Source organism: Drosophila pseudoobscura, unplaced genomic scaffold (assembly GCF_009870125.1).
Source record: "Drosophila pseudoobscura strain MV-25-SWS-2005 unplaced genomic scaffold, UCI_Dpse_MV25 Unplacedtig00000848, whole genome shotgun sequence".
NCBI lineage: Eukaryota > Metazoa > Arthropoda > Insecta > Diptera > Drosophilidae > Drosophila > Drosophila pseudoobscura.
Window position 1 is genome coordinate 180,671 of NW_022881729.1, and position 23,338 is coordinate 204,008.

A 23,338-nucleotide genomic window follows, 5' to 3' on the forward strand; every position below is an offset into this window, starting at 1 on the left:
GGCTGATTAAGGCACAGCAAGACAATATCAAAAGGTGCAACGCAGCCAGACAAAACCGTGTTTTCGAGGTAGGAGAAAAGGTGTTCCAGAAGAACAACAAAAGGCTAGGGAACAAGTTAACTCCATTATGCTCAGAACAAAAGGTCGAAGCAGACCTGGGAACGTCTGTTCTCATTAAGGGGAGGGTGGTCCATAAGGACAACCTGAAATAAGTTTTCCCCACAATTAGCTAGTAAGCCAACTTAATAAACTCCGAAACTCAAAAGCAAATAACACTATCAATAAAATTAGCAGCTCCCGCAAAGGCGATTTGGTTGACACTCCTCATTTACTCGAAACACTGCTGGCAAAAATAGAATACTGAACACGGAAATTCAAAATTTAATACTAACTATAACGCTGGCAAAAGCAAACATAGTAAATCCCACAATTCTCGACCACACCGATCTGAAATCACTTATTGAGCAAGACACCCCAATAGTAAGCTTAATAGAAGCTTCTAAGATCAAGGTCCTTCAGTCCGAGAACATTATCCACATATTAATAGCCTACCCTAAAGTTGAGTTTAGGTGCCAAAAGGTCTCCGTCTACCCCGTTTCACACCAACAAACCATTCTGCGACTCGACGAGGACACGCTGGCGGAATGCGAAAAGGACACCTCTACAGTTACTGGATGCACCGTGACTACGCATAACACCTTCTGCGAACGAGCACGGCGCGAAACCTGTGCTAGCTCCCTTCATGCTGGAAACATCGCCAACTGCCATAACCAACCCAGCCACCTGAAAGCGATAACACCTGTAGATGACGGCGTCGTGATTATCAACGAAGCGACAGCGCGCGTCCGAACAGATGATGTAGCAGAAGTGACTGTCTCAGGAACCTTCTTGATAACTTTCGAACGGTCTGCAGCTATTAATGGCACAGAATTTGTAAACTTGCGCAAATCACCAAGCAAGCAGCCTGGCACCGTGAGGTCACCGCTCCTAAACATCATCGGACATGACCCGACATTAAGCATACCACTCCTGCCTCGTATGAACATCAACAACTTGCAATCAATTCGAGATTTCAAGGAGGATGTAACTGCGGCGGGCTCACCCAAATTCTGGTTCACGGTTGGTGCGGTCCTGAACGTCGGACTAATTGGCTCATTCGTCCTTTTCATGGTGCTAAGGAGAAAGCGAGCCACATTGAGGGTGCAGAGGGCTTTGGACAACTTTAATATGACCGAGGACGGTCGTCATCCTGAGGGGGGGGTAGTTAACAACTAAGCATATAATATGAACTCTCTCTGTCATACATTGTTATTTCTAAGTACGCAGCAGGTAATCATAAGTATTTGGTTGCCCTCAGCAAGCAATGCTGACGCGCTGCCAAGAATTCTGCACACAGCAAGTGAAAACGGTCACCCGTGCTGTTTGCGGAAGAGTGTTGAGTCGGCATGCCGACTCTGGGGTATGGCGCGATGCATTGACTTCGTAGGGTAAGCTTAAGCAAAGACATTTCTGTTAAGTCAGTCTCAGTTCAGATCGCATTCTAATAAGACGAACGATTAAAGCTCCGGCACTGCCGTAAATAAAATTCAGTGTGTTATCAATTATAGTTGGGAAAGTCCCACAACATAATTATCATTGATCCCGTTTCGCTCGCCGGATCCATCACACAACATAATCATCATTGATCCAGTTTCAATCGCCGGATCCACCGTTACCTCATCAAAGGAAGAGGCCACTATCGCCAGCTAATTACCCACATAGCGTCGCTGATCATCGAGATAACGGCGGTAGACTTAATTTATATACGTATATTAAAATTTATAATGATAATTACACTATATTATTATATATATAGAGCGTTCTCATAATGAAATCATTATAATATTCGTATTTTATAACGAATATCACGAAGAATATTAAATATTTATATTTACAACAAAATTTCCTTTCGAAACATTAATAAGAGGCAATTCTAGATGAAAAAACTTTAATTATTTTTTTATGCTAGACATTCCTCAGTATAATTTGATTCAAAAAGGACAAAAAATATATATTTTTCTTCGTTCTTCTCACACAAATATATACAACAATGAGAGATAATGCGTTTCCATTTAATATCAATATTATGAATATATATATATATAGTGACATATCCATAATTCCCCACATCCCATACACATTATGTTTATGTACAATTCATCCACCCCATCCACACAAGTAACAGGACCCCACTCAAGAATCAATAACTGTTTCTTCCCATACTCCAAGCTAGGGCCCCCCATAATATAAACAATGGACCACATTGTTTCAGCAACATTAGAATCACGCCACTCTCGAGAAATCGATTCTTTAGAATCACGCCACTCATGAGGACCAATCAAAGCTAGACATAAAACCAAGGAGTATCACATTCCTAGCTCCGTCATGTAATGCAACACCGATCGCCAGCAGTGGATGCCTTTCATCAAAGCCGACGCATCCCCAAATATCGATCCAGGCACGTACGCCACCGACACGAAGATGCAGCCGAGGAAAGCAACGCCCGAAGCCAGAGTCGGGAGTTCCAAGAGAAGGGCTCATGGAAACTAGCCAGCAGCAGAGAGATCAGTTCCGTTTGAGACCAGCAGACCGAAAGTCAAGTCGGGGAATTCATTTAAATCTTGTGACATAAAGATATTTAAGTTGTAAAATAAAAGTCTTTGTTAAAAACTTAAAATCGAGTTGCGGATATTTAACTGGCGCAGTCGGTAGGATTTCGTTTAAAATTAACACCTATATTTCGGTAATGGTCAGCTTGTGTAATTTATAATTACTGTGATCACGTAATCCCGGAATTGTTAATAAAATTGTGAAATCCGCCAAAGAACCTATGTGCTGCAAGCACATACGATTTGCAAAACTAATTTAAGTGAACCAAAATAAAGTTAAAAACTACAACAAAACAAAACCCAATCAACACCAACAACATGGCGTTACCACCACTATCATTGAGCGAAATCCACTTGAACCAGGCACTGCTGTCGATCCGACAAATACCTGCCTATGACGGTTCACCTGGACAGCTAAGCTCATTTATCAAACGAATCGAATATGTATGCGGATTATATCCAACTGAAGATCTTCGCCAACAAAGGATCCTATTTGGAGCGACCGAGATCCAACTGTCAGGAGAGGCACAACGCATATCGCAAATGATACAACCCAACACGTGGCTCGAACTGAAGACGGCGCTGATCAACGAGTTCAAAAATCACACACCATATGAAGAACTCTTACGACAACTATACACCACCAGATTCAACGGCAGTCTTCGTAAGTTTATAGAAGAATTAGAGATAAAAGCATTATTAATAAACAATAAGCTAAACTTAGAAAACATACCAGAAAATAATGTCATTTATAAAAACGCTTTGAACAACACAATTAAAGATGTCATTACTCGAAAACTTCCTGACAGAATGTTCATGACCTTAGCAAGAAAAGATATTACCACATTGTCTAATCTTAAGAAGGCAGCACAAGAAGAAGGATTGTACGAATCTAGTACAACAGATTCAGGTACAAATAAAGATCAATCGAAATCGTCTCAATCAAATCGAAAGAATGTTGGAAACTATTATCCAAATTATAATACTACTAACTATCACAATCAAACTCAGAGTTCATCTGGAACAGGTCAGACGAATCGAACAAATCAAAATCAAAATTCCCAAAATCCTGGATTATACAATGAGTTCAAAAATTCCTTGAATCAAGGTAGGGCTCAGAATCCATTCAATCAGCAAATATTTCAAACCAAGCTAGTGGGAGTGGACCCAACCAACCTACTAAAAGAGGGAGGGAGAGCCAGAGTGGCCAAACGAAGATGGACGTAAATTTTCATCAAGCCGCCTCGGAAGAAACCGAGGAGGACCCTATATAAACATTACCATTAATAAAAGAATATTAAGGTGTATCGCTGACTCGGGATCATCGATCAACATCATGAAAGAAAATTACACAGATTCCGAGATAAAAGACGATAACCTTACGGTCCATACCATCAATGGACCTGTCCGTTTAACTAAGAGTATAATGAGGAATGCGAACAAAACATGTCCGTCCGAACAAAAGTTCTACATACATAACTTTTCCGAAAATTATGATATTTTATTAGGAAGAGAATACTTGATGGCAAGTAAAGCCGTCATCGATTACAGAAATGACACTGTAACACTAGGAGCTAGGTCGTACCCAATCATTCAGAGTGGAGAAGCTATTGAAGCCGGCAAGACCGCACAGAAGTGCACTGATCCCTCTACAAAAGAAGAGAAGATCGCACCTAAGTGCCTTGACCCATCTCCAGAGGGAGATCAATACTTCGCTTCCGCTCTAGACAGTGAATTAAGGGAATGTAATCAATTAAGATTGGAACACTTAAACGACGAAGAGAGGGAAGAGTTAAAGAAGGTCTTATATGAGTTTAAGGATGTGCAGTACAGAGAAGGTGACAATTTGACTTTCACAAGTACAATCAAGCACGAGATCAAAACTCAACATGAAGACCCGGTCTACAGACGACCATACAAATATGCCCAGATACATGATCAGGAGGTAAACCAGCAAATCAAAGATATGATCAGGCAGGGAATAATTCGAAAGTCGAATTCTCCTTACTGCTCGCCCATATCTATGATTCCGAAGAAGATAGATGCTTCAGGAAAGCAAAAATATCGAATGGTAGTAGACTATAGAAGTCTAAATGAAATAACAGTTAAGGACAAATTCCCAACTCCAAGAATGGATGAAATCCTAGACAAACTAGGTAAATGTCAGTATTTTACGACAATCGATTTAGCAAAAGGTTTCCATCAAATACCCATGGAACCTAGCTCAATCCCCAAAACTGCGTTCTCCACTAAGCATGGACATTACGAGTTCACTCGTATGCCCTTTGGGCTAACCACTGCCCCAGCTACCTTCCAAAGATGTATGAACAATCTGCTAGAAGAGTTAATCTTCAAAGATTGCTTTGTATACTTAGATGACATCATTATATTTTCCACTTCATTGGAAGAACACTTGTTGTCACTAAGGAGAGTATTTGGAAAGTTGAGAGACGCCAACTTGAAGCTACAAATGGATAAATGTGAATTCATGAAAAAGGAAACTGAATTCCTAGGTCATGTAGTCACTACTGAAGGAATAGTACCAAATCCAGGCAAAATCTCTGCCATTGTCAAATTTCCAATACCAGAAACGACTAAACAAATAAAGTCATTCTTAGGTCTGTGCGGGTTCTACAGGAAATTCATTCCTAATTTTGCAAACATAGCAAAACCCATGACACTCAAACTAAAGAAAGGAGCTGTCATAGACCCCAAGGAAGAAAAGTACGTCGAGGCATTTGAGAGACTAAAAGTACTCATCACCTCAGACCCTATCCTTGCGTTCCCAGACTTTGACAAAATGTTCACGGTAACAACCGACGCTAGTAACATAGCATTGGGAGCGGTTTTGTCACAAGAACACAAACCGATCTGCTACGCTAGCAGAACCCTAAATGAACATGAAATAAACTATTCAGCCATCGAAAAGGAATTATTAGCGATCGTATGGGCAACCAAGTATTTCCGTTCATACCTGTTCGGTAGAACATTCGAGATACAAAGCGATCATAAACCCTTGATTTGGTTGAACAACCTCAAGGAGCCAAATATGAAATTACAAAGGTGGAAAATAAAACTGAATGAGTTTGATTTTAAAATGAAATATCTACCAGGCAAAGAAAATCATGTAGCTGATGCCTTATCAAGGGTAAAGATTAATGAAAATCTCCTGGGAGAAGCTTCCAATAGCGTTGGTGCAACTGTACATAGCGCACAGGAAGACAATCTAAATCACATTGCTATCACGGAAAGACCAATTAACTATTACAATCGGCAAATTGAGCTAATAAAAGGCAATGAAGATAAGGTAGAAACAATTCGTTATTTTCACAAGCTAATCATCAAGATCACGTATAAGGAAATGACTAACACCTTAGCGAAGGATATAATAAAGGAATATCTATGCACCAAAAAGAGCGCATTATATTTCCATAACGAAACAGATTTTCCTCCATTCCAAAAAGCCTATTTAGAAATCATTAATTCTAACAATATAACCAAAGCTATTAAATCAAGCACGAAACTCCTAGATATTCAGAATTACGCTGAATTTAAAGAAACCATATTAAAGAATCATAAAGGCTTACTCCATCCAGGGATAGAGAAAACCGTCAATTGGTTTAGGGGAAAATACTATTACCCGGATTATCAAAAACTAATCCAAAACATCATAAACGAATGTCCTACTTGTAATATTGCCAAAACAGAGTATAGAAATACGAAGTTGGCATTCGAAACTACACCGGAAATACTGAACATCAGAGAGAAATACGTCATGGATTTCTATATGGTTGGTAACCAACAGTTCCTATCATGTATTGACGTATACTCGAAGTTTGCCACTCTTGTAGAAGTAAAAAGTCGTGACTGGTTAGAAGCAAAAAGAGCCATCATGAAAGTTTTTAACGAGATGGGCAAACCAATTGAAATCAAAGCCGATAAAGATTCAGCTTTTATGTGCACAGCATTGCAAGCATGGCTGAATGCGGAAAACGTCAAAATAGAGATCACTTCCAGCAAAAATGGAATATCTGACGTAGAAAGATTTCATAAAACAGTAAATGAAAAATTAAGAATAATATCTAGCGAGGATAACACAGAAGATAGATTCACGAAGTTTGAATTAATTCTTTATACTTATAATCATAAAACCAAACATAATACCACAAATAGGACACCAGCTGATATATTCATTTATGCAGGCTCACCTGATTATGACACACAACTAAATAAAGTGAATAAAATCACTCAATTAAATAAAAACCGCATAGAGTATGAAGTAGATACCCGCTATAAACTATCACCTCTAGTTAAGTCTAAGGTAACAAATCCTTTCAAAAGGACGGGTGAAATTAGACAGGTAGACGAAAAACATTATGAAGAAAAGAATAGGGGTAGGAAAATAACTCATTATAAATCAAAATTCAAGAAAAAGACAGGAATCAACAAATAGAAATTTTGATATTCAATCTACAACATTTCACAGAATATATCGAAGGTATAGAACTAGGTATGCAATTAACTAGGCTCGGTATATTTAATCCAAAATTATTAAAACAAGACTACCTGGAACAAATAAATTCTGAGAAAATACTAAATATAAAAACCTCCACATGGCTAAAATCCGATACCAACGAAATTCTAATAATTTCCAACATTCCCAAAGACATTACAAAAGTACCAATCTATAAAATCGTTCCGTATCCAGACGAATTAAATAACATGTTAACAGATATGACATACGACAAGTACTACATAAAAAATGAAGAAGTATTTGTTAAAGAAACTAGATTGAAAACCAATGACAATTGTATAAAAGGAATTTTAATGCAAACTCCCACTAAATGTCCATATTCCAAAACTTTTCAAAACTTTCAAATAAACTTTATTGAACCCAATATACTAATCACGTGGAATCTTCCAAAAACAACGCTAAATCAGAATTGTGTAAACCAAGAAATCATAGCGGAAGGAAATACCATTATAAAATCTACAACTGTTCAATCCAATTAAATGAATTTACAATATCAAACACAATGTTAGATTTTGCCCAGAATGTTTATGTCAACAACAACATAACTAAAATAAAACCACTGTCGTATGTCCAAACTAATGAAATAATTATGCAATACACCACATATAGTAACCTATTACAATAAGTCTACTAATTTCATTTGTCATAATTATATTAGTACTACTAAGTTATGTAGCTGTTAAATTTACGAAAACTTCTAAAAGAGTCACGGTTAAATGTATAAACCCTATAATAGAAGCAGAAGAGGAACCAACCTCAGCCACCGCACTTGACACCCCGTCACTATACCCGAGGGTAATCGCCTAGGGACAGGCTAATAACAAACGTTGGGGGAGTGACATATCCATAATTCCCCACATCCCATACACATTATGTTTATGTACAATTCATCCACCCCATCCACACAAGTAACAGGACCCCACTCAAGAATCAATAACTGTTTCTTCCCATACTCCAAGCTAGGGCCCCCCATAATATAAACAATGGACCACATTGTTTCAGCAACATTAGAATCACGCCACTCTCGAGAAATCGATTCTTTAGAATCACGCCACTCATGAGGACCAATCAAAGCTAGACATAAAACCAAGGAGTATCACATTCCTAGCTCCGTCATGTAATGCAACACCGATCGCCAGCAGTGGATGCCTTTCATCAAAGCCGACGCATCCCCAAATATCGATCCAGGCACGTACGCCACCGACACGAAGATGCAGCCGAGGAAAGCAACGCCCGAAGCCAGAGTCGGGAGTTCCAAGAGAAGGGCTCATGGAAACTAGCCAGCAGCAGAGAGATCAGTTCCGTTTGAGACCAGAAGACCGAAAGTCAAGTCGGGGAATTCATTAAATCTTGTGACATAAAGATATTTAAGTTGTAAAATAAAAGTCTTTGTTAAAAAACTTAAAATCGAGTTGCGGATATTTAACTATATATATATATATATATATATATATATATACATATCCAATAATATACAATATGCTTAAAAATTTCGTAAAATTTTTAAACAACTTATTTAGCATAGTCTTACAACCCTCAACCATATGTAGTCCAAGCAGCACTATAAAATTAATTAAAGTACCAAACAGCATGGACTGCGATATGCGTTCAAAATGTCGATGTTCATGTGTCCTGCAGTTCACACGATGACGCACAGTTTGCTGCGTTCTTCATCGACCCATGAGCCGAGTGATCCACCGCTTAGAGTGATTAAAATTTGTTTATTCATTTATTTGTCAGATATGTCTTTATTGAAAGAAATTAAAAATACACCATTTTACTGGCATATATCAATTCCTTCAATAAATTTTAATTTTATCCTAAAGAATGTTGCGAAATGTCTTAGTTTTATATAAACGATATATTACCATATTGTTAAATAATATAATATGTATTTTGGCTTGTTTGATAATTATCAATTTATATAAAAGTATTAACCTGAAATCAGGTACAACATTGTACTTTTTAGGCTGTTGCATTAACCAATGTATGCCCATAGCTATGATGGACAATACATATTCGCAACGCGTGCATACTATGGTACATATGCACACAGATTTTATAAATCAATATTATTGTAATAATATCATCAATATGTATTTATATATTAATTGCTACACACATAGAACACAATGTTATATGTATAGCTACTACTAAATGAGTATATTGGCAATATAATTAATTAATATAAACATATAATATATACAACTGAATATATTTTATTTTACAATTATGATTTTATAAAACATATTTTGTTTGGTAAATTGGCAATATATATATATTTTTGTTAACGGTAGAAACATACAATAATGATCCTTCCGCAGGTTCACCTACGGAAACCTTGTTACGACTTTTACTTCCTCTAAATAAACAAGTTCGGTCAACTTTTGCGAAACAACCGTAACACGCAAGGCGTCACAGTGATCACGTCCGGAGACCTCACTAAATAATTCAATCGGTAGTAGCGACGGGCGGTGTGTACAAAGGGCAGGGACGTAATCAATGCGAGTTAATGACTCACACTTACTGGGAGTTCCAAGTTCATGTGAACAGTTTCAGTTCACAATCCCAAGCATGAAAGTGGTTCAGCGGTTTACCCGGACCTCTCGGTCTAGGAAATACACGTTGATACTTTCATTGTAGCGCGCGTGCAGCCCAGGACATCTAAGGGCATCACAGACCTGTTATTGCTCAATCTCATTATTGCTAGACGCAATTTGTCCATTTAAGAAGCTAGTGTCCTTATAATGGACAAACCAACAGGTACGGCTCCACTTATATAAACACATTCAAACACAATAAACATTTTACTGCCACCATGAATGAAGGCTATATAAGCTTCAACACCATAATCCTGAAGATATCTATTTAATATATTTGAGTCTCGTTCGTTATCGGAATTAACCAGACAAATCACTCCACGAGCTAAGAACGGCCATGCACCACCACCCATAGATTCGAGAAAGAGCTATCAATCTGTCTTACACACTTATGTTCGGACCTGGTAAGTTTTCCCGTGTTGAGTCAAATAAAGCCGCAGGCTCCACTCCTGGTGGTGCCCTTCCGTCAATTCCTTTAAGTTTCAGCTTTGCAACCATACTTCCCCCGGAGCCCAAAAGCTTTGGTTTCCCGGGAAGCGACTGAGAGAGCCATAAAAGTAGCTACACCCAATTGCTAGCTGGCATCGTTTATGGTTAGAACTAGGGCGGTATCTGATCGCCTTCGAACCTCTAACTTTCGTTCTTGATTAATGAAACATCTTTGGCAAATGCTTTCGCTTAAGTTAGTCTTACGACGGTCCAAGAATTTCACCTCTCGCGTCGTAATACTAATGCCCCCAAACTGCTTCTATTAATCATTACCTCTTGATCTGAAAACCAATGAAAGCAGAACAGAGGTCTTATTTCATTATCCCTTGCACAGAATATTCAGGCATTTGAAGCCTGCTTTAAGCACTCTAATTTGTTCAAAGTAATTGTACCGGCCCACAATAACACTCGATGAAGAGCACTAATGCAGGTTTTTAAATAGGAGGAATATATAAAAAAATATAAGTACTTAATTATATATAAGAACTCCACCGGTAATACGCTTACATACATAAAGGTATAGTACTAACCACAATTGTAAGTTGTACTACCCGTATGAAGCACAAGTTCAACTACGAACGTTTTAACCGCAACAACTTTAATATACGCTATTGGAGCTGGAATTACCGCGGCTGCTGGCACCAGACTTGCCCTCCAATTGGTCCTTGTTAAAGGATTTAAAGTGTACTCATTCCAATTACAGGGCCTCGGATATGAGTCCTGTATTGTTATTTTTCGTCACTACCTCCCCGAGCTGGGAGTGGGTAATTTACGCGCCTGCTGCCTTCCTTAGATGTGGTAGCCGTTTCTCAGGCTCCCTCTCCGGAATCGAGCCCTGATTCCCCGTTACCCGTTGCAACCATGGTAGTCCTAGATACTACCATCAAAAGTTGATAGGGCAGAATTTGAAAGATCTGTCGTCGGTACAAGACCATACGATCTGCATGTTATCTAGAGTTCAACCAATGTAACGATCTTGCGATCGCTTGGTTTTAGCCTAATAAAGCACACGTCCCATAAGGTCCGTGTTTTAATTGCATGTATTAGCTCTAGAATTACCACAGTTATCCAAGTAACTGTTAACGATCTAAGGAACCATAACTGATATAATGAGCCTTTTGCGGTTTCACTTTTAATTCGTGTGTACTTAGACATGCATGGCTTAATCTTTGAGACAAGCATATAACTACTGGCAGGATCAACCAGAATAATGTTTTCGTTTCGTGCGCATACGCTCACATATGTAAATATTTGACAACTCAATAATACTTTTGAATAAAAAAAAAAATAAATAAATATTTTTTATCAACAGTTATGAGAATTTGTTAAACGATTGTGGCCATTTTATATAGCATTCACATTCGCCATTTTTCTCTATATAATATATATATTTTATTATATACATTTTTTTTTCGTTCAAAAATATCTTTTTATTTGCACTTAATATATTATCACACGTATATAGGCTTAAACCAATATTAATTGTGTTTAAACTATGTATTTTGACAACAAATTTAAAATTTATCCAATTTCGTATGCGTTTTTGTGATATACATTAAATAAAACCAAACACATGAGTTCATGTGGAATGGAATTTATATATTTTGGCAATATTTGAATTTGCATATAAATCGCTTTGATTATATGCTGGTACATTGTTGAAATGGCACTCATACAATATTTAATCATATAAGACCATTTCCAAAATTCACGATAATAATTCGAAACAGAAATGATATATACTAAATAGTATATATCTTGGTTAGTTTCACTATATTATCTTTATTAAGATCAATTTGAAAACAAATATCTCTATTAAACACTACTTTAAGTATAATGACAACATATAATAATATTATATACAATACTGTTGTTCAGACACAGACATGTATTTAATGAATATTAGGAATATACAGTTCAATCTCATACACAAATACTCATAAATAAAATTGTTCATGTCATTTCATGTAACTGAATATGACGACACGAAAAATACATTAGCAACTAAGAATAGACAATAGCACTTGTAAACTCGAACCCACCAAAAGGGATCAAGTAATAAACTATCTACTTTATTGCTGCCAAGTACCTAAGTAAATACACTGAAATATAACCCCCGCACAGAGTAAGTGTACCCAATCTAAAAATACACTCACAAGGAGCCTGTGCGGTCCTTCCCATAGAATAAGAATTCCACTGTTAGCTATATAAGGAGATGCATTTGTTCAATAAAGTCAGTATCAGAAACAGTACCATAGCTGCCTGTCACTCATCTTCCATCGCAATCATCAGAGGCTGTCGCTGGGTCTTCAGATCCTCACTTGCGCACCGTAGGATACCCTCTCCGCAGTCCAACTGGTTCAAGTTCTAGTTGCGACGACCAAACTGTAGACGGTTTATGTACGTATGCAACCCAGCTTCCTACACACACACATACACACATTAACATTTGGTGACCCCCGACCTTGGTCATCCTTTCAAACTGTATAACAAGCTACAGTGAAAGGATTCGATCTGGACATCAGATTGAAGCAGTCAACAGGACATCTTCAATAAAATTTGGCATCAGGCCATACACTTACGGTAGCATCTCCTACCAATAAGTATCACTTTGGCAAATCTGATATATTCAGGTTATCAGCCAACAGAAAAACAGCTATAGAACTCGATTACCACCGAGGCAATCAATTTTTGTTCTTCGTGCGTTCCATAGATTGGAAACAGCACAAATCCCTCCATCCAACACATCACCTGTACTATTACCTTTCTGACCAACAACGGTTGCGATTCGGAGCGTATCCAGCTGCAAAGCAAATAAAACACTCCCAACGGGTCAAAAAGTAATAAGTACAAACAGATAGAATGGATACACATATGGAGGCAGAAGCTGCCGCTACAATGGCAATGAATGTGCAACAAGAGATTGGTGAGGAAATATCGAGGTGCATTCGGAACTTTAAAAAAGATCCCCAAGAACGAAAGCAAACGGCCTCTTATTTTCAACCCAAAATATCAGCACTCGAAAATGCGTGGAATCGCTTCAACAAAAACGATTCCAAACTTCGCGATACAGACAAAACAGATGAATACGTAAAATTCCGTGAAGACGTACGTACAACCTGTAAGCACACATTAACATTTGGTCAGAATGCCTGGATAAGCCATCACAGACTACTAGTGCTCGTGGGGAACGTCAAATCATCTTTAAAGAAAGCATGAGAGTCCTCCAGTAGATCCCAGAGAAAGCGGTCTGATCCAGCAGCCCTCAAAGGATTACAGCAAACTGCTTTCACTATGTCGCCGACAAAAGGCCATAGTAGAGTCCGTTAAACGCAATCTGGAACAACTTTCAGAGGCGGATGGACGCACATCAAATGATTTGATAAAATCACTATGGACCTCAAGCACAGGAAGTCCACTTCACAATTCATGAGGAATATGAGGACCCAGTGGAAGGAGGGTATGACATGGAATCCTACCTAACACTGGAAAGTAAGGTCCAAAGAGCATTGGCAAAATCAGCCACACCAAACACGGATAACGTGCATCTTCCACGCATCAGCATCCCAAAGTTTGATGGGGATCTATTAAAATGGACCCAGTTCTTCGATCTGTTCTCATGCATGGTGCATAAGACCAACATGCCTACGGTGAAAAAGATGTGGTATCTTAAAACCACCGTTACCGGCGAGGCAGAAAGATTGATTCGACATATCGATCTAAAGGAAGAAAATTATGAAGCCGCTTGGGAAATACTAGTTGACGCATACAACAATCCCAGAGATGTTTCGAACACGGTACTGAACCGCTTCCTCAATCACCAAACAATTAATGACGATCCAAAGTCATTAAAGAACTATATATAACAACCATAGAATCCCTTGCATCACTAAAGGGATTGGGCATCAATATATCTACATGGGTTCCGATATTGATTGCCATTATCAGAAACAAACTGGATGTAACAAATTAAGGCCTTGTATGAGCAATCATTGGGAAGCTCAAAGAACATTCAGGCGCTGGATACGATGCTTCAGTTCTTGGAGCAAAGAATCGGGTTCTAGGAACCAGTAAGAAGCCACCAGCATCAAGGAAAGAGCCAAAAGGCACGACATGTGCATCAGCAAACACAGGGAGAACGCGAGCACCCTTATGCACATTCTGCAAAAAGCAAGCCATTGGCTCTACGGATGCGAAGAATTTCGCTCCAAGTCTCCATCAGAACGACTAAATTGGGTACAAAAACAAAAATGTGCGTTAATTGTTTTAGAACAAATCACAAAACAAACGCATGCCCTGGTCGAAACTGCTTCAAGTGTGACAAGAAGCACAACACGATGCTACATTTGGAAACAGCATCAGGCGCAGCTACAGAATCAAGAGGCCCGACGGTTGGTGCAGCAAGTAACAATAGTTACAATCTTCTGGCCACAGCAAAGGTGGCAGTAGAAGCCAACAACGGGCAGGTTGCTAATTTCAGAGCACTGCTAGATTCAGGATCACAGATAAACTTGATCTCTGAACGAATGGCATCAATGTTGTCACTCAAACCTAAAAGACACAACATTACGGATCGAAGGAATTGGAGGTCAATCAAAGACCAGCAGAGCACGAGTAAATGTGCTCATGATTCAGCTCAGGCACTCGATTCAGATAGCTTAAACATACCAAGCAAGATCTCACTGGCAGATCCAAACTTCCATAAGCCAGGCAAAATCGACATGCTAATCGGAGCCGAGCATTACTACTCGCTGCTGCTACCAAATCAACAGCAGCTAAGGACAGGAGGCCCGTTGCTACAAAACACGAAACTGGGATGGATTGTGGCAGGAAAAGTCAAATCTGCCACAACTCCTCACCCATTTGTGCCACGGGAGGGTAAACGAGCTCATGGAAAGATTCTGGACTCTGGACAATCTAGAGACGGAAGACAAACCACGCACTCCAGTGGAAGCACGGTGTGAAGCTCATTTTATAGAAAATCTTCAGACAGCTTCAGACGGCCGTTTTATTGTAAAGCTCCCATTTTCCGAACACCCTTCAGCCTGGGGGAGTCTTTGGAAACCGCAACAAAAAGATTCCTAGCGCTGGAGCGGCGAAGCTCAACAGAAACTTGGAAGAGTTATGTGGACTTCATGGAAGAGTATGAACGACTGGGACATATGAAGATTGTCCCAGCATCAAAAGTTCCCAAAAGGCACTACTTCATTCCACATCATTGTGTACTCAAACCTGAGAGCACCACCACAAAGCTTCGGGTAGTATTCGATGCATCATGCAAGTCAACAAGCGGGAAAATCCTTGAACGACATTCTGCAGGCTGGACCCACCGTTCAGAGCGAACTTATGTCCATTCTGCTACGATTTCGAATGCATAAGTACGTATTCACAGCGGACATAGAAAAGATGTACCGGCAAGTGTGGATGAATCCGGAGGATCAATTCCATCAGATGATAGTCTGGAGAAACAATCCATCCGAAGAGATCAGGTACTATCGCCTGAAAACAGTAACGTATGGAACAACAGCTGCTCCTTTCCTAGCAACGAAATGTCTGGATCATTTGGCAATACAATACAAAGACAGACTACCAGTAGGAGCAACAACATTAAAAACAGATTTCTATGTTGACGACTGTCTAACTGGAGCAAACACGATTCCAGAAGCAATTCATGTCGACAAGAACTAAATAAGATATTGCTACCGTCCGGTTTCAAATTGCGCAAGTGGTGCTCCAACAATGAGCAACTTCTCCAAGGAATCCCCAAAGAGGATATTGTAACCGATGTAAAACTAGGAGAGACACTAGAGCACTACAGCGTGAAAACTCTGGGTCTCATCTGGATGCCGAAGAAGGATACATTGTGTGGACGAACACAGAAAAGCCAGGCTACACGCATCACCAAACGGGTGGTATGTTCCGAACTAGCCCAAATCTTTGACCCACTAGGACTCTTTGCACCGGTGGTAGTAAAGGCAAAAATCTTCATGCAACAACTTTGGGAGCTCAAACTGGATTGGGATGACGAGTTACCATTACAACACCAAATCGAATGGAAAGAATACCGGGACGACTTACAAACATTGAACAAAATGCAAATTCCCCGGCATATCTACGATGGTAAAATTCCAGTTACCCAAGAGCTCCATACGTTTGTAGATGCATCAGAACGAGCATATGGCGCAGCTGTATATGTACGCGCTACATACAAAACAACCAAGTGTCAGTAAGACTGCTCTGTTCGAAATCACGTGTGGCGCCGACAGCCAAACAATCGCCGATGTCCTGTCGAGAGGAATCGCAGCAAGCAGACTGGCAGATCACAATCTGTGGTTATATGGACCATTATTCCTGCACGGATCTCGAGACAACTGGACGAAGGCACCCAACATAGAACCCAGCAATCTTGAGAGAAAAGCTAAACATGTAAGCTTGCCAATCACACCCAGCGCACTTGGGGATGAATTATATGCTTGCAGACATAGCAACTCGTTTCACAAGCTGCAACGCATTGTGGCATATAGGTTACGCTTCTGCTACAAAACCCAACATAGCGAACACCACGACGCTCTGCGCAGAAGAACTGACTCCACGCCCGCACTATAATCCTGCGAACCATACAACAAGTCGAGTTTACAGCAGAGCTAAAACCGTTCAACGATTTAAGACTGTGGATAAAAAGAGCTCGATCATATCCGTTATCTCCCTTCCTAGGAGACGATGAGCTCATCCGAGTTGGTGGTAGACTTGAAGAAGCTCTACTTCCATACAACGCAAAACACCCAGTCTTGCTGCCTTACAATGACCCAATCGTCAAAATGATTTTGCGGGAGCTACATGAGGAGAACATGCATTGTGGTGCTCAAGCATTAAGGGCAATCGCAAGACAACAATATTGGATTATCAATGACAAGACAATGGCTAGAAGCATCATCCACAGCTGTGTTAGATGCACCAAAGCTAGGCCAAAGCTGATGCACCAAATCATGGGAATCCCCAGCACAACGAGTCACACAAGCACGCCCGTTTCTTAATGCAGGCGTCGACTACTGTGGACCAATCTCGATCCACCATAAGATCCGAGGCAAAAGACCAGATAAGGCGTACATCGCGTGTTCTGCTGCTTTCCACAAAGGCATACACCTGGAGCTGGTAAGCGACCTGACCACAGATGCATTCTTGGCCACCCTGCGTCGATTCTTAAGCAGACGTGGGAAGTGCCAAACTATTCATTGCGACAATGCAACGAACTTTGTGGGTGCAAACAATCAGCTTAAAGAATTAGAAGACTCTATATTCAGCTCAAAGGCAAGTGCTCTGATCTCGAATCATTGCAACAAAAAGCAAGTGGATTTTAAATTCATTCCTCCCAGGGCTCCATCGTTTGGCGGTCTCTGGGAAGCGGCGGTAAAATCAGCAAAAAAGCTGTTGATAACAACCACCAACACAGCCTCATTGACATTTGAAGAACTAAACACAGTAATAATCGAAATTGAAGCAATTCTCAATTCTCGACCCATCACTCCAATGTCAAATGATCCCACTGATACAACAGCGCTCACCCCAGGACACTTCCTGGGTCCAATGGGTCGCATCATTAAGACATATCCTGGACAGGACAACCACGTACGAGTGGTTGACGTTAAGACAGCATCTGGCGTATACAAGCGCCCGATCACTCGTCTAGCGCCGCTCTTTCCAGAAGATGTGGCAGTCAAACGTTCCCACAACATGATCAGTGACACCACGGAGATTGATGAGCCATCCACACAGCGAACAACAAAAATTTCACCTACATTAACGTCAACATTAGTGGTGCTGTTGCTCATGCTTCCATTAGCATTGTCACAGTCAATAAATGTGACACAATTCGCAAACAAGCCAGGAATATTCTATGAGAAACTTGGAACATCAAGAATAGCAACGTCTGAGTGGACCATGATCGTATACTATGACTTGGACCCATATTGGAAGGATATGCAACTAATGTCTGCTGGAATTTCAGAGTTACGATACATGTGCCCTGAATTAAAAAATGTTCCGGCATGTAACTCCATAGTTCAACACTTTCAACATGTGCATAACGAGCTACAAGCAGGAAGCGTTTTAATGAAAACCTCTCGAAAACGCAGATCGCCGCTGGACATCATAGGAAACGTAGCAAGCAGCCTTTTTGGTGTTCTCGACGCAAAATACGCAGAAGAGATGACTCAAGTAATTGAGAAAGTGAAAACCAATGAAGACTTTCTACTACATCTGCTCCAAAACCAAACATCAATTATCGACGCGACAATAAACGTAGTCAGAAAAGACAAAGTAACAACTGATAATCGCCTAAAAATTTTGGAACAACATATGGCTACCATCAACCGAGAAAGAGGGTCATATCACAGCGATCATCTGACTCAAGCGTACTTAGGACACAATTAACCCTGCTCACAACAACTCTCCAACGAATGCAGTCCGACATATCTGATGTCCTAATCGGTATTCATCATCGGAGAATAAGCTCCACGCTGGTGTCTCCCGAGCAACTAATAGATCAACTAGACCAGATACGGGATCATTTGCCACAAGATCAAATGCTGCCGGTCACAACGAAGGAGGTGATTCAGCTATACAGAATCATGCGAGCCGAAGGAACCCCGACTGCTAAACACGTCATCTTCAAACTGACGCTACCGCTGGTTTCAACAGCTCAGTTCGAAGTTTTCAGCATCATCCCAATTCCGTTTTGGGATTCAACAAGCTGGAGTCTATTTGACCTCAGAACCACCATAATAACGGTGAACATCCACCGAGACCAGTTCATGGGCACTACCCAAGAGGAATTCCGACGTTGTCTTAAAGTACACAACGAGGAGTTCATCTGCTTTGACCACCAGACGATCTTCAATGTAGACAATTGCTGTGAGTTTCAACTGTTTAACAATAAAACAGAAACACTGTGTCAGGTAACACACACAAAGGCTGACACGGTGTGGCAAAAAACTCAGCATCCAAATAATTGGATCTTCGCAACGCATTCTACAACCAAACTTCAAGCAGTATGCAACGGAGTTCCGTCAACCATAACACTGGAAGGAACTGGTCTACTCTCCATGTCCCCTGGTTGCACTGCTCGCAATACTGAAGTAAGCATCAGCACCTTCAGCACCACAATCAGCGAAGTAAAATCGACTTACACTCGGTTTGATGACGTGAGCCCACCGGAGACATCACCCTCGCCACCAATGTGGCAACTGAAGAACCAGACATCAGACTTTTTTCAAGAACTTGATGATCTACGCCAGCAACTATCAACCATCAATCATCAGGAGCTGCCACACCATCTCACCACCGTGCAGCACCATCAACTCGCTGCTTACGCAACCCTAGCAATATTAATTTTATTGATCATCGCCTTCATTTTCCGGGAGAAATATCAACTATGGAAACCAAGGCCATCAAATCCCGATCCAGCCATGTCATCACCCCCTATACCCCCTGCACGACGGTTTGCGGTCGACTTGAGCGATGGTTGAACACCAGTTCAACGGCCGGGAGAATGTTCAGACACAGACATGTATTTAATGAATATTAGGAATATACAGTTCAATCTCATACACAAATACTCATAAATAAAATTGTTCATGTCATTTCATGTAACTGAATATGACGACACGAAAAATACATTAGCAACTAAGAATAGACAATAGCACTTGTAAACTCGAACCCACCAAAAGGGATCAAGTAATAAACTATCTACTTTATTTCTGCCAAGTACCTAAGTAAATACACTGAAATATAACCCCCGCACAGAGTAAGTGTACCCAATCTAAAAATACACTCACAAGGAGCCTGTGCGGTCCTTCCCATAGAATAAGAATTCCACTGTTAGCTATATAAGGAGATGCATTTGTTCAATAAAGTCAGTATCAGAAACAGTACCATAGCTGCCTGTCACTCATCTTCCATCGCAATCATCAGAGGCTGTCGCTGTGTCTTCAGATCCTTACTTGCGCACCGTAGGATACCCTCTCCGCAATCCAACTGGTTCAAGTTCTAGTTGCGACGACCAAACTGTAGACGGTTTATGTACCGCATGCAACCCAGCTTCCTACACACACACATACACACATTAACAACTGTACCAAATATTGTATACAATACCGATGGACATCAACTGTCCATCATGTATAGGTTTTCTGCCACGCTTTCCGCAAATCGGGTATTTTTGCTTTAGAGTGCCTCTTAACAATAGTTTCTTTTCGTATTTTAATAAAAAATACAATACTATCACTTCAAAATTATTCATATATATTAAGAAATATATATGTAGGGATCCTTGGTGGGCTCCCTACAAGTGAGTAAGAATCCGCTCCAGAAACTCCATCAAATATATATATATATATATATATATATGTATTATATTTATTTTAATAACTGGTTACAAATAGGTTTCTTAGCATAGTTCTTTTCGCACGTCTGCTCGCTTCCGCAGTCGAACTCTTACTTACTATCGATATATCTTCCTCTACCCTTGACTATCCCTAGCGATAGATCGATACTCATTAAAGGGCTGCCAACCCTACATTCGGCCGTCCTGACTCATCATTCGACCCGAATGATTGAGACCACATCTTCATATACTCTGCCACCGTATTGGTCTTCAAAGGCCCTTCACCATCACCCACTTTCTCAACAATGTACCGTCCATGTCTTAGTTTACGCGTCACAATATAAGGACCCAAGAATCTTCCCTTTAGCTTCAATCCGGTTCCAAATTGGGTACGCTTAATAGCTACCATATCATTAACTTGGTACTCTTTTTCTGGTTTCCGGGACTTGTTGAATGACTTGCAATTTTCATTTTGTATCTGCACTATGTTATCTCTGGCCCTATATAGGTTTTCTGCCACGCTTTCCGCAAATCGGGTATTTTTACTTGAGAGTGCCTCTTAACAATAGTTTCTTTTCGTATTTTAATACAAAATACTATACTATCACTTCAAAATGATTCATATATATTAAGAAAAATATATATACGCATATAAAATAAACAGACATTGCCGACTAAGTATATTCCCCATATCATATGAAATAAATTAATAATTTTTCATTACATTCATCATTCATTTACATGAAAAATATCATATCAGCTGGTATCTGTGCTTTAATTTCACATATACACGTAATATATCTATTTATATTAAATACATTTTTATATTTTCTATATTTATAATCGCATTATGAATTGTTATAATGTTATATTATATATGAGAAACATTCCATATCCATATCCATATCCATATAAAACCTAATATTGATATTTTATAGCACACCTCGGCGTTATTTGTTATTTTTATTCATTATAACACAATGTCAAAAATATACATATATTTTTGTAAATATGTATATAAAATATATCTTTATTTTTCTGTATTCATAATCAAATCATGCTCATGTTATAATTTTTAGGATATGGGAAACATTTCACATACCCAATAATATTATCACATTTATATACCAAACTATTTAATTCTTGCATTCATATCAAATATCATAAATTCAAATATTAGAAATATCTTCCAAGTTCCACATACGATCACTCCATGCTTTTTTGCATTCATATTATTTCATATATACATTCACATTTGCACATATGCATATACACTATGTTTCGTGGTTCACATAATAAAATTTTATAAGTATCATTTCATATTGTATTAAGTATAACCAACTTCTAATATACACTTATATTCATATTCAAGCCAGCGTAATTTATATAGGATAATATTTATCCATATTTATATAAAATATATTCTTTAATATATATCTATATAAAATATATATTACCATTTATAGGTATATATCATATAAATATATAAAAATAATTTTCATATATAAAGAATAAATTTATATATATCGATCATCAAGCAAAGGATAAGCTTACTACATTTATAAAAAACGCTTTGAACAACACAATTAAGATGTCATTATCCAGAAAATTCCTGACAGAATGTTTCATGACCTAGCAAGAAAAAGATATTACCACATTGTCTAATCTAAAAGGCAGCACAAGAAGAAGGATTGTACGAATCTAGTACAACAGATTCAGGTACAATAAAATCAATCGAAATCGTCTCAATCAAATCGAAAGAATGTTGGAAACTATTATCCAAATTATAAATACTACTAACTATCACAATCAACTCAGAGTTCATCTGGAACAGGTCAGACGAATCGAACAAATCAAAATCAAAATTCCCAAATCCTGATTATACAATGAGTTCAAAATTCCTTGAATCAAGGTAGGGCTCAGAATCCATTCAATCAGCAAATATTTCAAAACCAAGCTAGTGGGAGTGACCCAACAACCTACTAAAAGAGGGAGGGAAGCCAGAGTGGCCAAACGAAGATGGACGTAAATTTCATCAAGCCGCCTCGGAAGAACCCGAGGAGGCCCCTATATAAACATTACCATTAATAAAGAATATTAAGGTGTATCGCTGACTCGGGATCATCGATCAACATCATGAAAGAAAATTACACAGATTCCGAGATAAAAGACGATAACCTTACGGTCCATACCATCAATGGACCTGTCCGTTTTAACTAAGAGTATAATGAGGAATGCGAACAAACATGTCCGTCGAACAAAGTTCTACATACATATCTTTTCCGAAATTATGATATTTTATTAGGAAGAGAATACTTTGATGGCAAGTAAAGCCGTCATCGATTACAGAAATGACACTGTAACACTAGGAGCTAGGTCGTACCCAATCATTCAGAGTGGAGAAGCTATTGAAGCCGCAAGACCGCACAGAAGTGCACTGATCCCTCTACAAAAGAAGAGAAGATCGCACCTAAGTGCCTTGACCCATCTCCAGAGGGAGATCAATACTTCGCTTCCGCTCTAGACAGTGAATTAAGGGATGTAATAATTAAGATTGGAACACTTAAACGACGAAGAGAGGGAAGAGTTAAGAAGGTCTTATATGAGTTTAAGGATGTGCAGTACAGAGAAGGTGACAATTTGACTTCACAAGTACAATCAAGCACGAGATCAAAACTCAACATGA

At 39.3% G+C, this 23,338-nt stretch overlaps 2 non-coding genes across 2 annotated transcripts; both read right to left on the reverse strand.

Moving 5' to 3' along the window:
- Positions 1–8,712: 8,712 nt before the first annotated feature.
- Positions 8,713–8,891, reverse strand: LOC117185522 (5.8S ribosomal RNA). The gene has a single exon (XR_004471037.1). It is a non-coding gene; the product is annotated as a 5.8S ribosomal RNA (ribosomal RNA).
- A 598-nt stretch (positions 8,892–9,489) lies between these two features.
- LOC117185537 (small subunit ribosomal RNA) lies at positions 9,490–11,480 on the reverse strand. Its single transcript, XR_004471052.1, has one exon. It is a non-coding gene; the product is annotated as a small subunit ribosomal RNA (ribosomal RNA).
- Positions 11,481–23,338: the final 11,858 nt, after the last annotated feature.